The 13,009-nt window shown below is 42.1% G+C and overlaps 1 non-coding gene across 1 annotated transcript; it reads left to right on the forward strand.

Moving 5' to 3' along the window:
• The first annotated feature begins 11,234 nt into the window (after positions 1-11,234).
• Positions 11,235-11,342, forward strand: LOC114230198 (U6 spliceosomal RNA). Its single transcript, XR_003616060.2, has one exon. It is a non-coding gene; the product is annotated as a U6 spliceosomal RNA (small nuclear RNA).
• Positions 11,343-13,009: the final 1,667 nt, after the last annotated feature.

Below are 13,009 nucleotides of genomic sequence, written 5' to 3' on the forward strand. Positions count from 1 at the left end.
AGAAAACAAATAAGCTCAAAGTTCTCTAAAAACTCTAATCATCCAAAGATCAACTATCTCTGCTTCAAATTATCCAACCCCTTTTTTACTCTCTCACCACTCTACCTTGCTGTTTCCATTTTGGCCATCAATCTCCTCCTGTACTCTGCTGAGAGAAAAAGATGTGGGACTCAAACTAGACAATATTCTGCCTATCTGGGGGCCTAATTTTCTCAAGGGTGCCTTAGGAATTAGGAAGGCTTAGGAACCTTCTGGAGGTCTAGGAATCATTCAGATCAACTTTAATTACCTACATCCATATGGACTGTCATTACCTCAAGAAACTTGGTATTGGCATTGATTAAAATTACATTTAGGTGTTACACCAGGCCTCAGACACAGAATGTCTGAACTGAATTCTTTAACTTCCCCTTTAAAAAATAGTTATATATCCTCTACACCATATCTCTCAACTCTTCCTCACTCTTTACATTTCATAGTCAAGTCCTAATGTATTTCCTTCACCAGTTTCATATTGCTACATCATCAACTGCTGTTCGGACTAACAGTTTTTCAGCCACCTGTCTCTCCTCCTCCCCTTAATCCTCCACGGTGATCTTTAAAACTACAAACCCAATCCTGTCACTCCCCATCTCACCTCCCCTCAAGCCCCAAGCCATTCAATGGTTCCCTGTTTCCTTCAGGATAACATCCAAACTTCTGAGTATGGCATTCAAAGACTTTCAGGATCTGGCCTCTGGGTATCATTTTTGCATCATCTCTCACCAGCTCCTGTATGCACACAGGCTTCACTACATCACATCCAACTATCTGAATAACCTAACTGCATTTTTACAATCCACTTGGCAGAAATTATTGCCTCTATCTGAAATACCTTGACCCTTCCATCCGGGGCTGATTAATTCACAGCTGTTGACAAGAGAGTTTGCATTGTGTTGTAGCTTTGGTGTAAAACAGGATACTATTGACATAAATGTTTTTTTATATGCAGTGTTTCTGGAGGAATACACAAGGGACAGGTAACATCTGTTGCCTTTGGGAAATAGAACTGTAGAACTGGGGGTGGGAGACAGACTTTCACTCTATACTTTTTTGTGCCCTTGGAATTCTGAGACTTGTAAACATATCAATAATTTGATTAAAACTAAAGCTATGTCTGCTCTATAACCCAGCAAGCCCACTCCTTGGCATAGATCAAAGAGAAAGGAATGCATACGTCCAGCAAAAAACATGTATAAGAATTTTCATAGTAGCTTTTCTTACAATAGCCAAAAACTGTAAATGTTATAGGCAGTTAAATAGACATGAGCAGAGCAAGGACGATGGACCAAGTACAGAAACTCACCAGGGCAGAAAGCCCTGGATGACTAGCAAGGGGCAAAACAAGAACCTCGACCCCAGGGTAACCTTTCCTTCCTGTGGTTTGGACCCCCTGACATTTCATATCGATGGTCATTCGGCTTAGCCCCTTGATCTTTTCTTACCTAGGGATAGCATCTAGGTCTTAGTTGTATTTCAGCTCCAGGCCCAGAAAAGCAGCAAAACCAGACACATGAGCTATGGCTGCCACAGGACCAGCTGCATTGACTAATGACTCCCTATCCTGGAGCTGACCAATCAGTGGAGACCATGATCCTGAAAGAGCACACCTGGAAAGCTGATGAATATTCTGTTTAGACCCTCCCCTGAGACCGCCCCTAAGATTCCCACCTGCCACAGAGAGATAAACACCCTCAACACGAGCTCTCCCCCTGGGGCACTCACCACGCCATTCCCTTCGCCCTTCTTCCCTCTAAACCAGGCGTCCTCAAACTACGGCCCGCGGGCCACATGTGGGTGTTTTTGCCGTTTTGTTTTTTTACTTCAAAACAAGATATGTGCAGTGTGCATAGGAATTTGTTCATAGTTTTTTTTAAACTATAGTCCGGCCCTTCAACGGTCTGAGGGACAGTGAACTGGCCTCCTGCTTAAAAAGTTTGAGGACCCCTGCTCTAAGGGACCCCATGAGATTGCAACCGGGGGAGCAATGGGCAGTGGCAGCTAATCCCCGGGCTAACCCCCTGAACCCGTCTCCAAGGCCCCCTTTCTCTGACTTCTCAGTAAGCCACAGCAGCCAAGCCTAGGCCCTCCTGTTGCTTCTTCTATGATCTTCCTAGTTTCACTGTCCTAAGTGTGTTTTTGCTGTGGGCAATGAATTTTTGCTAGCTCTGCTTTGTTTTTTAAAAAATTTTTCTTTTTGACAGATCCTAAACAGAATATTTTCAAAAGAAGACAGAAGGAAGGCCAAGAGACCACATGAAAACATGTTCAAAGTCACTTATTAATCCGAGAGATTCAAATCAAAACACAATGCGGTACCATCTCACACCTTGTCAGAATGGCAATCATCAACAAATCAACAAACGACAAGTAATCCCACTCCTGGGAATATATCCGAAGAAACTAGAAACACCAATCAGAAAGGATATATGCACCCCTATGTTCATAGCAGCGCAATTCACCATAGCTAAGATTTGGAAACAGCCTAGGTGCCCGTCAGCAGATGACTGGATCAGAAAACTGTGGTACATCTACACAATGGAATAATATGCTGCCATAAAAAAGAAGGAATTCTCATCATTTGCAGCAACCTGGATGGAATTGGAGAACATTATGCTAAGTGAAATAAGCCAGTCAATGAAAGAAAAATACCACATGATTCACTCATTTATGGATAGTAAAGAACATTATAAAGTGATGAACAAAAAGATAGATACAGAACAGTAAAGCATCAAACAGACTTTCAAATTACAGGGGGAAAGTTAGGGAAAGGTGGAGGAGTTATGAAATCAAACGAAGGACTTGTATGCATGCATATAAGCATAAACAATGGACGCAAAACTCTGCGGGGGGAGGGCATGTATGGGTGTGGGGTGGGGGGGTAATGGTAAGATATGTACACATATTATCCGAGAGATTCAAATAAACAGAATATTTTCAAAAGAAGACAGATGGAAGGCCAAGAGACACATGAAAACATGTTCAAAGTCACTTATTATCCGAGAGATTCAAATCAAAACAACAATGTACCATCTCACACCTGTCAGAATGGCAATCATCAACAAATCAACAAACGACAGGTGTTGGCGAGGATGCGGAGAAAAAGGAACCCTCGTGCACTGCTGGTGGGAATGCAGACTGGTGCAGCCACTGTGGAGAACAGTATGGAGTTTCCTCAAAAAACTGAAAATGGAACTCCCATTTGACCCAGTAATCCCACTCCTGGGAATATATCCGAAGAAACTAGAAACACCAATCAGAAAGGATATATGCACCCCTATGTTCATAGCAGCGCAATTCACCATAGCTAAGATTTGGAAACAGCCTAGGTGCCCGTCAGCAGATGACTGGATCAGAAAACTGTGGTACATCTACACAATGGAATAATATGCTGCCATAAAAAAGAAGGAATTCTCATCATTTGCAGCAACCTGGATGGAATTGGAGAACATTATGCTAAGTGAAATAAGCCAGTCAATGAAAGAAAAATACCACATGATTCACTCATTTATGGATAGTAAAGAACATTATAAAGTGATGAACAAAAAGATAGATACAGAGACAGTAAAGCATCAAACAGACTTTCAAATTACAGGGGGAAAGTTAGGGAAAGGTGGAGGAGTTATGAAATCAAACGAAGGACTTGTATGCATGCATATAAGCATAAACAATGGACGCAAAACTCTGCGGGGGGAGGGCATGTATGGGTGTGGGGTGGGGGGGTAATGGTAAGATATGTACACATATAATATCTCAATAAAAAAAATAATAAAAATAAATAAATAAATAAATAAAAATAAAAAATTTTCTTTTTGTTAATCCTCACCCAAAGGTATTTTTTTCCATTGCTTTTCAGAGACAGGGAGAGAGAGAGGAGAGGGAGAGGGAGAGGGAGAGAGAGAAATATCAATGTGAGAGAGACACAGTTGGCTGTCTCCCGAACAGGGTTAGGGAGCAAACTGCAACAGAGGTATGTGTTTTGACTGGGAATAGAACCTTGACCCTTCTGTGGGCGTGCTGACCACTGAACACACCAGCCAGAACTGTATTTTGTATCTTGATTGAAATCTTTCTTTGGAGAAGACAAGAACCGCCCAACCAACCAGTATGGCTCAGTGGTTGCGCATTGACCTATGAACCAGGAAGTTTGATTCCTGGTCAGGGCACTGTAGCATTTCAGTATAGACAATTTCTAATAGGTGGAGAATAGCTAAACAAGAGCAGGTTAGAGGCTCTCCTGGCCTAGGGACCCAGACAAGTTTATTATTGGACATTTGTCATTTTTCTTTTACTGGCACATTTTCCTTCTAGAAGCTTTAAGAGGGCAGAGATTTTGTCTGTGCTGTTCACTGCTGTATCCAGTGCCTGGCACTTCACAGACGTGCCAGAAATATTTGTTGAATTAACTTTTTTTTTTTCAAGTTTACTTATGAAGATTAGCTGCCACTTCCTATTTATGTCTTTATAATTAAAACATTTAAAATCCTTTTCTTGTTCCATTTTAAGACTTTTTAAATTTACCAGAACAATCTGCTTATTAAGTAAAAATGTCTATTATAAACAAAAGCTGCATGCTTCATATTAATGTCACACTGTATTTCTTTGAGGCCTTGCTGTGCACTCTCCCTGAATAGTGATGGCATTGCAGCACATTTAAAAAAAAACCAACCAACTGGGATTTCTTTTTAAAACTGGAATTGGGGAGGCTCTTGAGTGAAGCCTTGCCATTCCCCACCCCTTTCTTTCCCAGCACACCCTCTCTCTGAAGCACTCCGAGCCTTGCCCCCTCTCCTTCCCCCAGGCACGTATATCCTTGCTTTGTTTCTCCCAAGTTTCAAGGGGCCCTCTTTTGCATTTGTAACTTGCTCCCTGATCCCACGCAGCCCAGCTGGCTAACTTTTTCCATGACTTACTTCTTCTACCTTTGTGACTTTCTAAATAAACTTTTTTTAAACTTTGTTTCTTGATATATATATTTTTAAATACGTTTTTATTGATTTTTTTTTTTATTAGAGAGAGGAAGGGAGAGGGAGAGAGAAACATTGATGAGAGAAATTGGCAGCCTTCTGCACACCTCCTCCCTGGTGCATGGGACTGCACTCAACCAACTTAGTCTCACCCTCCATGGCTAAATAATCTTTTGCTTATATTTGAGTCTCAGCTCTGAATTCATTCTTAGCCAGAACTAAAGTTGAGGTTGCTGAACCGAGATCCAATCTTGGGTAACATTCTGGTGCTGTTTAGCTGAGGCAGGATAGTAAGAAGCTAGGGAAATTCCTTGGCAAGTGGAATGAGGAAACTGAGACAGAGAGCTGAACAAACTGGCCGAGCAGTTTTCAGCCAGATACAAAAGGTCACCCGGGTGGAGAGCCCTGGGAGTCTAGCTATGGGCAAAGCTGGTGCTGGACCTTGCCCCCAGGGTGGTCTTTCTTCCCCAGGCATATCGCTGGTCATGCGGTTTAGACCCCCTGGCCTTTCCTCACTAGAGATAGGCCTTTCCTCTAGGCCTCAGTTGTATTTCAGCTCCAGGCCCAGAAAAGCAGCAAAACCAGGCAGTCGATGCCAGGACCAGCTGCAATCACTAATGACTCCCTGTCCTGCTGCTGACCAACAAGTAGAGACCACAAGCCTGAGAGAACACACCTGGAAAAGCTAATGAATATTCTATTGAGATCCTTCCCTAGGACTTCCCCTGAACTCCCAGTCCTTAAAACCTCAGGAGGAAGGACCCAGGGTCTGTTCTTTCTTCTGGGAGTATTCCTGCCCCTGTCCCTGCCCCCACAGGCATCTCCTAAACTCTAAGGGACCCCATGAACCTTGCAACCAGGGGAACAGCTCATCCCTGGCTAACCCCCTGAACCTGTGCACAAGGCCCCTTTTCTCTGACTCTCCAGTGAGCTGACAGCAGCCCTGCCTTGGCTCACTTCTTTCACTGTGACTTTTATTTCTCAGTGAGTCAGAGCAGTCCCACCTAGTCTCTCTCCTGTTGCTTCTTCTGTCCAAGCCCCTTCCTTATTTCACTGTCCTCAGCTTTAGTAAGTGTACTCTCAAAATAAAAACAATAAAAAATAAATAAAATTGGAATTGGGAAACAAAATTTCCCCCCCAAATTCAGGACTTGCCTTTGAATAGCAAAAGATAATCAAGGAGATTTAATGATGCTTAGAAGTCTAGTGAAGGAAGTTGAGAATATAGAATATTCTTGCAGTAAAAATTTTCAGAATGGGCAGATGGAATTACTCAAGCTTGACATATAGCCTGAAGTCTGTAGCCAATATTCCCACTCTTGGAATTAAAACAGGACCCTTGGGATCTTTCATATCAGAGGTTGTTCGGGCCCTTCAACCATTCCAAGGCAACCAAGGCCCTGGGGAAAAAAACAACAACTTAGTTAAGCAAAAGGGGACTTATTGACTCACATAACTGGGAAGTCTAGAGGTAAAACTAAGCTGGGCGTGATTGGGTCCAGGGGCTTAAACAATGCCAGGGTTCTCTTTTCCAGCATCTTTGTAATCAAATCTCAGCGGACAAATTGGTCCTGCTTGGATCATGTACCCTTTGCTGGACCATTACTAGTAAACAGAGAAGAAGATATTTGAATTGGGAAGTCATGGGCAAGGCCTACCACATGCCTATCCATATAAGGAGGGAGGTAAGATCAACCTCACCCAAACCAAGTGAATGGATTCTCCACAAGGGGCATTATGTCACCACATGGAGTGACAAAGGGTATTGGTGACAATGTTGAAATTTACCTGAGCCCTGTGCTACTGGAATACCCCTGCCGCCATTCACACCTCCCCTCACCCTTTGTGTTCCAGGAAATGTCTCACTGCAAAGACTCTTACCCATGTGACACGCTGATTCCTTGTCTACTTACGACAACCAGACACAAACTCTCTAAATTTCCCTTCTTTGTCTCCTAAATAATTAGCTGAATCATTTGTTCCACTGACCAAGCTGAACAAAAGGCCCACTAACTTAACTTGTTAAACTTCAGCAGACTTTTCTTTGCCCCCCCCAACACTTGGTCCTGGAACTTGGCCTACCTTTGAGTATAGGGGTACCTTGGAGATACTGCAGGTTCACACCCAGACTATGGTAATAAGGTCAATAGAGTGAGTCATAACCTTTTTGCTGGTGGAGGGTGTTGCCTTCAATTTGTAAAAAAAAAAAAAAAAAAAAAGCAACAGCTGTGGAATGCAATAGAGGTGCAATGAAACGAGGTATGCCTGTTTTAGAACAAGGAACAACCCCTCCTTACCACCACCTCTTAGCTGACCTCAGGGGAAACATTCCCTGCTTAGCTTCCTAATCCGACCTACTCATCCCAATCCACCACACCTGGTTCTTCCCATCCTTCTTTCCTCCTCTTCATCTGCCTAACCTTTGAGTTGTTTGCAGATTTTACAGTCTGTGATTAGAGTATTCTCCTTATTGGTAGTCCCTACTCCTCATTGCAATAAAATAAAATCTCTCCTTACCTCAGTCTGGATTTGTTTTTATTTATTTGTTTGTTTGTTTGTTTATTATTCTTTTTTCACTCAGGTACATTTAGTCTTCTAGGATCCTGACCAGAGCCAAAGAGGATCTAGAACAAGCATGTCAAACTCGTGGGCAGCGGGCATGCTTGTTCTAGAAGGTCACTGGAAAACTTCAGCCAGGTTCATGATCAAGGTTTGCCCTTCATGTGCTCCAGAAATGAAAGCTGAACTACTGCAATGGGGCCAAGCGCCAAGAAACAATAGGGCCGCTGGTCTGGTGCTCTGCTGCCTGCTTTCTCAGCAATTCTGCTTTTATTCCCCTCTCCTCTGAGTCTAGATGCTCTTACCAGACCCCCTAGTCACTCCCACATTAAGAGATGCATGTTTACCCCAGCAGGCATGGCTCAGTGGTTGAGCATCAACCTATGAAGCAGGAGGTCATGGGTCAATTCCAGGTCAGGACACATGCCCAGGTTGTGGGCTCGGTCCCCAGGGGAGAGTTGTGCAGAAGGCAGCCAATCAATGATTCTCTCTCATCATTGATGTTTCTGTGTCTCTCTCCCTCTCCCTTCCTCTCCAAAATCAATAAAATATATATATTTTTTAAAGTTGCATTTATTTGTAATCTGATTTTAAAGAGAAAAACGTATTCACACTGAATACAAATTATACCTAAATTTAAAAATGTAAAGAACATAAAACAAGGTTGGGGGAAAAATTCCTTTGTGAGAACTTCAGACAAATAAGTGAGTACTTTCAGAAAAGGCTGTGCTAGGACATTTTGGAGAATATAGAGTAAAACACTACATTAAAAAAAAAAAAAGATGGATACTGTTATGTAAGAAAAAATGTATATCCACTATCAACACAACACACATTTGGTTTGAATAATTTCTACATCCTCAGAGACATTCTCTCTCTAAGGAATCCATCCACTTAGGAAATTACTTCCTAGAACTTATAGTAAAAAATGAAATGGCCTTATCTATCACATTTGCTCTGAGGGGAAAATTGTGTGCTTTAGATAAAACATTACAGTGACCAAAATACCTCCCATCTGTCAACTTTATATTCCTCTCATTTAGTTTCACATCATGCACTTTGGCAGGATTCATGGGAGAAAAGCAGACAAGAACCTATTTTTACCATTGTTGAAAGCATGCCAACTTGGCAAGGGGGCGGGACAATGGGCACTCTCATACACAGGAAGAGTATAAATTGGTCCAGCCTTTCTGGAAGGTAATTGGCAATATAGAGGATATAAAAAATTTAAATATGAATATCCTTTGGCCCAGAAATTCAACTTCTGGGAATTTATCCCAGTTGACGAATTGGATAAATATGCAAAGACATAAAGGACCTCCATGAAGCATTGTTTACAATAAGGAGGAGTTGGAAACCAGCTAAATATTTTATTGCTAGTAGACTGATTAAATACATTATAGTGTATCTATATATTTTTTTACAATTTAATCAGTCATCTTTTATTTTTCAAACTGGGTTATTGCCCTTTAAGTTAATCAGAACCTGAGTTCTAAAAATGAAAAGAACTAGAGTTACCTAGAGTTTATTCCTATGGACCTTCTAAGTGGTCTTCTCACCACCCCATTTCCCAATCTACTTACCTCCCTTGTTTAGTTTTTAAAATTTTTTTATTTTTCAATTACAGTTGACATTCAATATTATTTTATATTAGCTTCAGGAATACAATGTAGTGGTTAGGCCCTGACCCGTTTGGCTCAGTGGGTAGAGCGTCGGCCTGCAGACTGAAGGGTCCCAGGTTCGATTCCGGTCAAGGGCATGTACCTTGGTTCCGGGCACATCCCCAGTGGGGGGTGTGCAGGAGGCAGCTGACAGATGTTTCTAACTCTCTATCCCTACCCCTTCCTCTCTGTAAAAATATCAATAAAATAGATTAAAAACAAACAAAAAACAATGTAGTGGTTAGATAATCATATACTTTACAATGTGATCCCCTGACATTTCAAGTATTCATCTGGCATCATACAGAGTTATTACAATATTATTGACTACTAGAAGCCCAGTGCATGAAATTCGTGCACGGGAGGAGTCCCTCAGCCCAGCCTGCACCTTCTCCAATTGGGCCTAAACCGGCATTCGGACATCCCTCTCACAATCCAGGACTGCTGGCTCCTAACTGCTCACCTTCCTGCCTGCCTGATCACCTCTAACTACTCTACCTGCTGGCCTGATCGCCCATAACTGCCTCTGCCTCGGCCCCCACCACTGTGGCTTTGTCCGGAAGGAAGTAGGACGTCTGAAAGATGTCTGGTCGACCTCGTCTAATGAGCATATTACCTTTTTATTAGTATAGATACTCCTTATGCTGTATTTCACATTTCTGTGACTATTTTATATCTATTAATTTGTACTTCTTAATCCCTTTACCTTTTTCATCGAGTCCCCCAGACCCTCTGCCCTCAGGCATATGGTATAACTATTCAGTGCAGTATTTTGTGGTGAATTAGAACAGCCATGTATATAATGGTCTCTTGGTATCCAGGGGATTGGTTCCAGGACCTCCTTCGAATACAAAATCCTTGGATGCTCAAGTCCCATTTATAAAAAATGGCATAGTATGTGCATAGAACCTACACATGTCCTACCATATACTTGGTCACCTCCAGATTACTTATAATGCCTAATATAATGTAAACTAGAGGCCTGGCGCATGAAATTCATGCACGAGGGCGTGTGTCCCTCAGCCCAGCCTGCACCCTCTCCAATCTGGGACCCCTTGAGGGATGTCCAACTGCCCGTTGGACATCCCTCTCACAATCCAGGACTGCTGGCTCCCAACTGCTCGCCTGCCTGCCTTCCTGATTGCCCCTAACCGCTTCTGCCTGCCAGCCTGATCACCCCCTAACCACTCCCCTGCCAACCTGATTGATGCCTAACTGCTCCCCTGCCAGCCTGTTTGCCCCTAACTGCCCTCCCCTGCAGGCCTGGTCACCCCTAACTGCCCTCTCCTGCAGGCCTGGTCCCTCCCAACTGCCCTCCCCTGCTGGCCATCTTATGGCGGCCATCTTGAGTCCACATGGGGGCAGCCATCTTTGACCACATGGGAGCAGCCATCTTGTGTGTTGGAGTGATGGTCAATTTGCATATTACTCTTTTACTAGATAGGATGTCATGTAAATAGTTGTTATACTGTATTTTGGAAATAATGACAGGAAAAAATGTCTGTACATATTCAGTACAGATGCAACCATCATAGGCCTAACTACATAGTACAGGTCCACAACACATAACTTTTTTCCCTCCAAATATTTTTGATCCACAGTTGGTTGAATCCACAGATGTGGTACTTCTGGATATGGAGGGACAACTATACATATATCTATTGCTAAGGAAAGATTATAAAATAGCATGTAAAAAGTTTCTACATACATAGGAAAAAGCCTGGAAGAATGTATAGCAAAATAATATTTTTACCCCTGGGCAGTGCAGTTCCAAGTAATTTTAGTTTTTTAATGTTTTTTGAAAATATAGCATAAGCATGTATACTTAAGTCATAAATTATGTGTGTTCTGGCTTGAAAAAATTAAAACATACCAACTTAAAAACAACTGTTTCAGGAGAAAATATTTGTAAATCATATATGTAATAAGCAATTAATATCCAGAATATATAAAGATTTACAACTCAACAACAAAACCACAAACAACCCAATTGAAAAATTGACAAAGAGTGCTCACTTTGGCAGCACATATACTAGAATTGGAACGACACAGAAAAGATTAGCATGGCCACTGCACAAGGATGCATTATTATTTTTTTAACGGACAAAAAACTTGAATATGCAGTTCTCCAAAGAAGATATGTAAATGGACAATAAGCACATCTACCTTATGGCATCTTCCATTCTCTGACAATTTCCCTCCCACCACCAAGAGAAAAATAAAACAAACACTGCCCCACCTCCTCCTTTTCACTGCCCAAAGCCCCTTTCTTCTTTGGTTGAAATCCCTCTTTGTTCTAGAAAGAGAAAGGAAGGGCATTCTTTGTGTTGTTATATGCAAGGGGCTCACACGTTGCACTGGCCACATTTTTACTGATTAACCAATACCCACTGCCTGTGGAGCTTAGGAGAGCCACATGCCACCAGACTTTGGAGGGCCTGGCCTGTACCTCCTTCCTTAGGTGAATGGGCATATAAAATACGACTTTGATTTGTCAAGGCCAGAGAACATAGGCTCATGGATGGGACTTTAGAGCTAAAAGGGTCTTTGAAAAATATCAGCCTCATTGCCTTCATTTTTCAATAAAGTTTAAGGACATTAAGTGATCTGGCCAAGAATATAGTCATTGGGTGTAGAAATCTCCACCTTTAATTTAGAAATAATGAAGCCCTCCTTTTTTGTTGTTTGTTTTCAATCACTGCTTTAAGTATCATCAGGGGAGAAGTGAGAAAAGAAAAAGATTCTCAAGTAAGTCATTCTTGTTCACAACTTGGATGTAAGGTTTTTGTGGTGAAGGAAGTTGAAATTCATGACTAACATGAATAGTTTCTTTTTAACTTTTCATTTTTTAAAAAATACATTTTTATTGATTTTAGAGAGGAATGAAGACGGAGAGAAAGAGATAGAAACATAAATATTGAGAGAGAGTCATTGATTGGCTGCCTCCTGCACACCCCACACAGGGGAAGGAGCCTGCAACCCAGGCATTTGCCCCTATGGGGAATTGAAACGTGACCTCCTGGTTCATAGGTCAATGCTCAACCACTGAGCCACACCAACTACACTAAAATGAGTAGTTTTAAAAAACTCAATATTTGCTAAGCACTCTGGATATGTAAGTTTACAGAATTTAGCATATACTGCAATTAGCTGCACATTCAGAATGGTTAAGAACTATGGATAACACAGCAAAACAGCTAGCTGCCAAAGAATTTAATTTCTGAAAATAATCAGTCACAAAGTTCAACATGTACACACACACACTGAATATTTCCAGTCTCAGTTTTGAAAAATTGGGTCTTACTTGCTTTTTGGAAAAGCCCTTATTCTCTGTGGCTGAGCCACTCAGAGTTAACTGGAAGTGGTCTTCTAACCATCTTTTATAGGTTGTGCCATGGGTCTTGGAAGCCTGATGCTCCGCGGGGGCTGCATGGAGTTGGTGAGGTGGGGAAGGTTTGAGATCTGCCCATCAAGGTTGGATGGCAAGATGGGCTTGGCTGCCAGGGTTGACTGCAGAAACCTAACCAGCTGGACAGGCAGAGCTATTCATGCAGTGTCCAAAGGACACAATCATTTCAATTCCAGACATGGTGACCACTAGGGTTCCAATAAAGCAGACTGGGCACAGAAGTAGGAAATTCAGGTGGTACTCACCACTCAGGACTCAGTCAAGGGTGATACAGGGGCAAGGAGGGGTTAGAGGGATAAGGAAGGGCTTACATTTGGGATGATTTGGATATAGAGATCAATAATAAGCCCACTCCATCATAGGCAGGGAGAGGG

Source organism: Eptesicus fuscus, chromosome 4 (assembly GCF_027574615.1).
Source record: "Eptesicus fuscus isolate TK198812 chromosome 4, DD_ASM_mEF_20220401, whole genome shotgun sequence".
NCBI classification, from domain to species: Eukaryota; Metazoa; Chordata; class Mammalia; order Chiroptera; family Vespertilionidae; genus Eptesicus; species Eptesicus fuscus.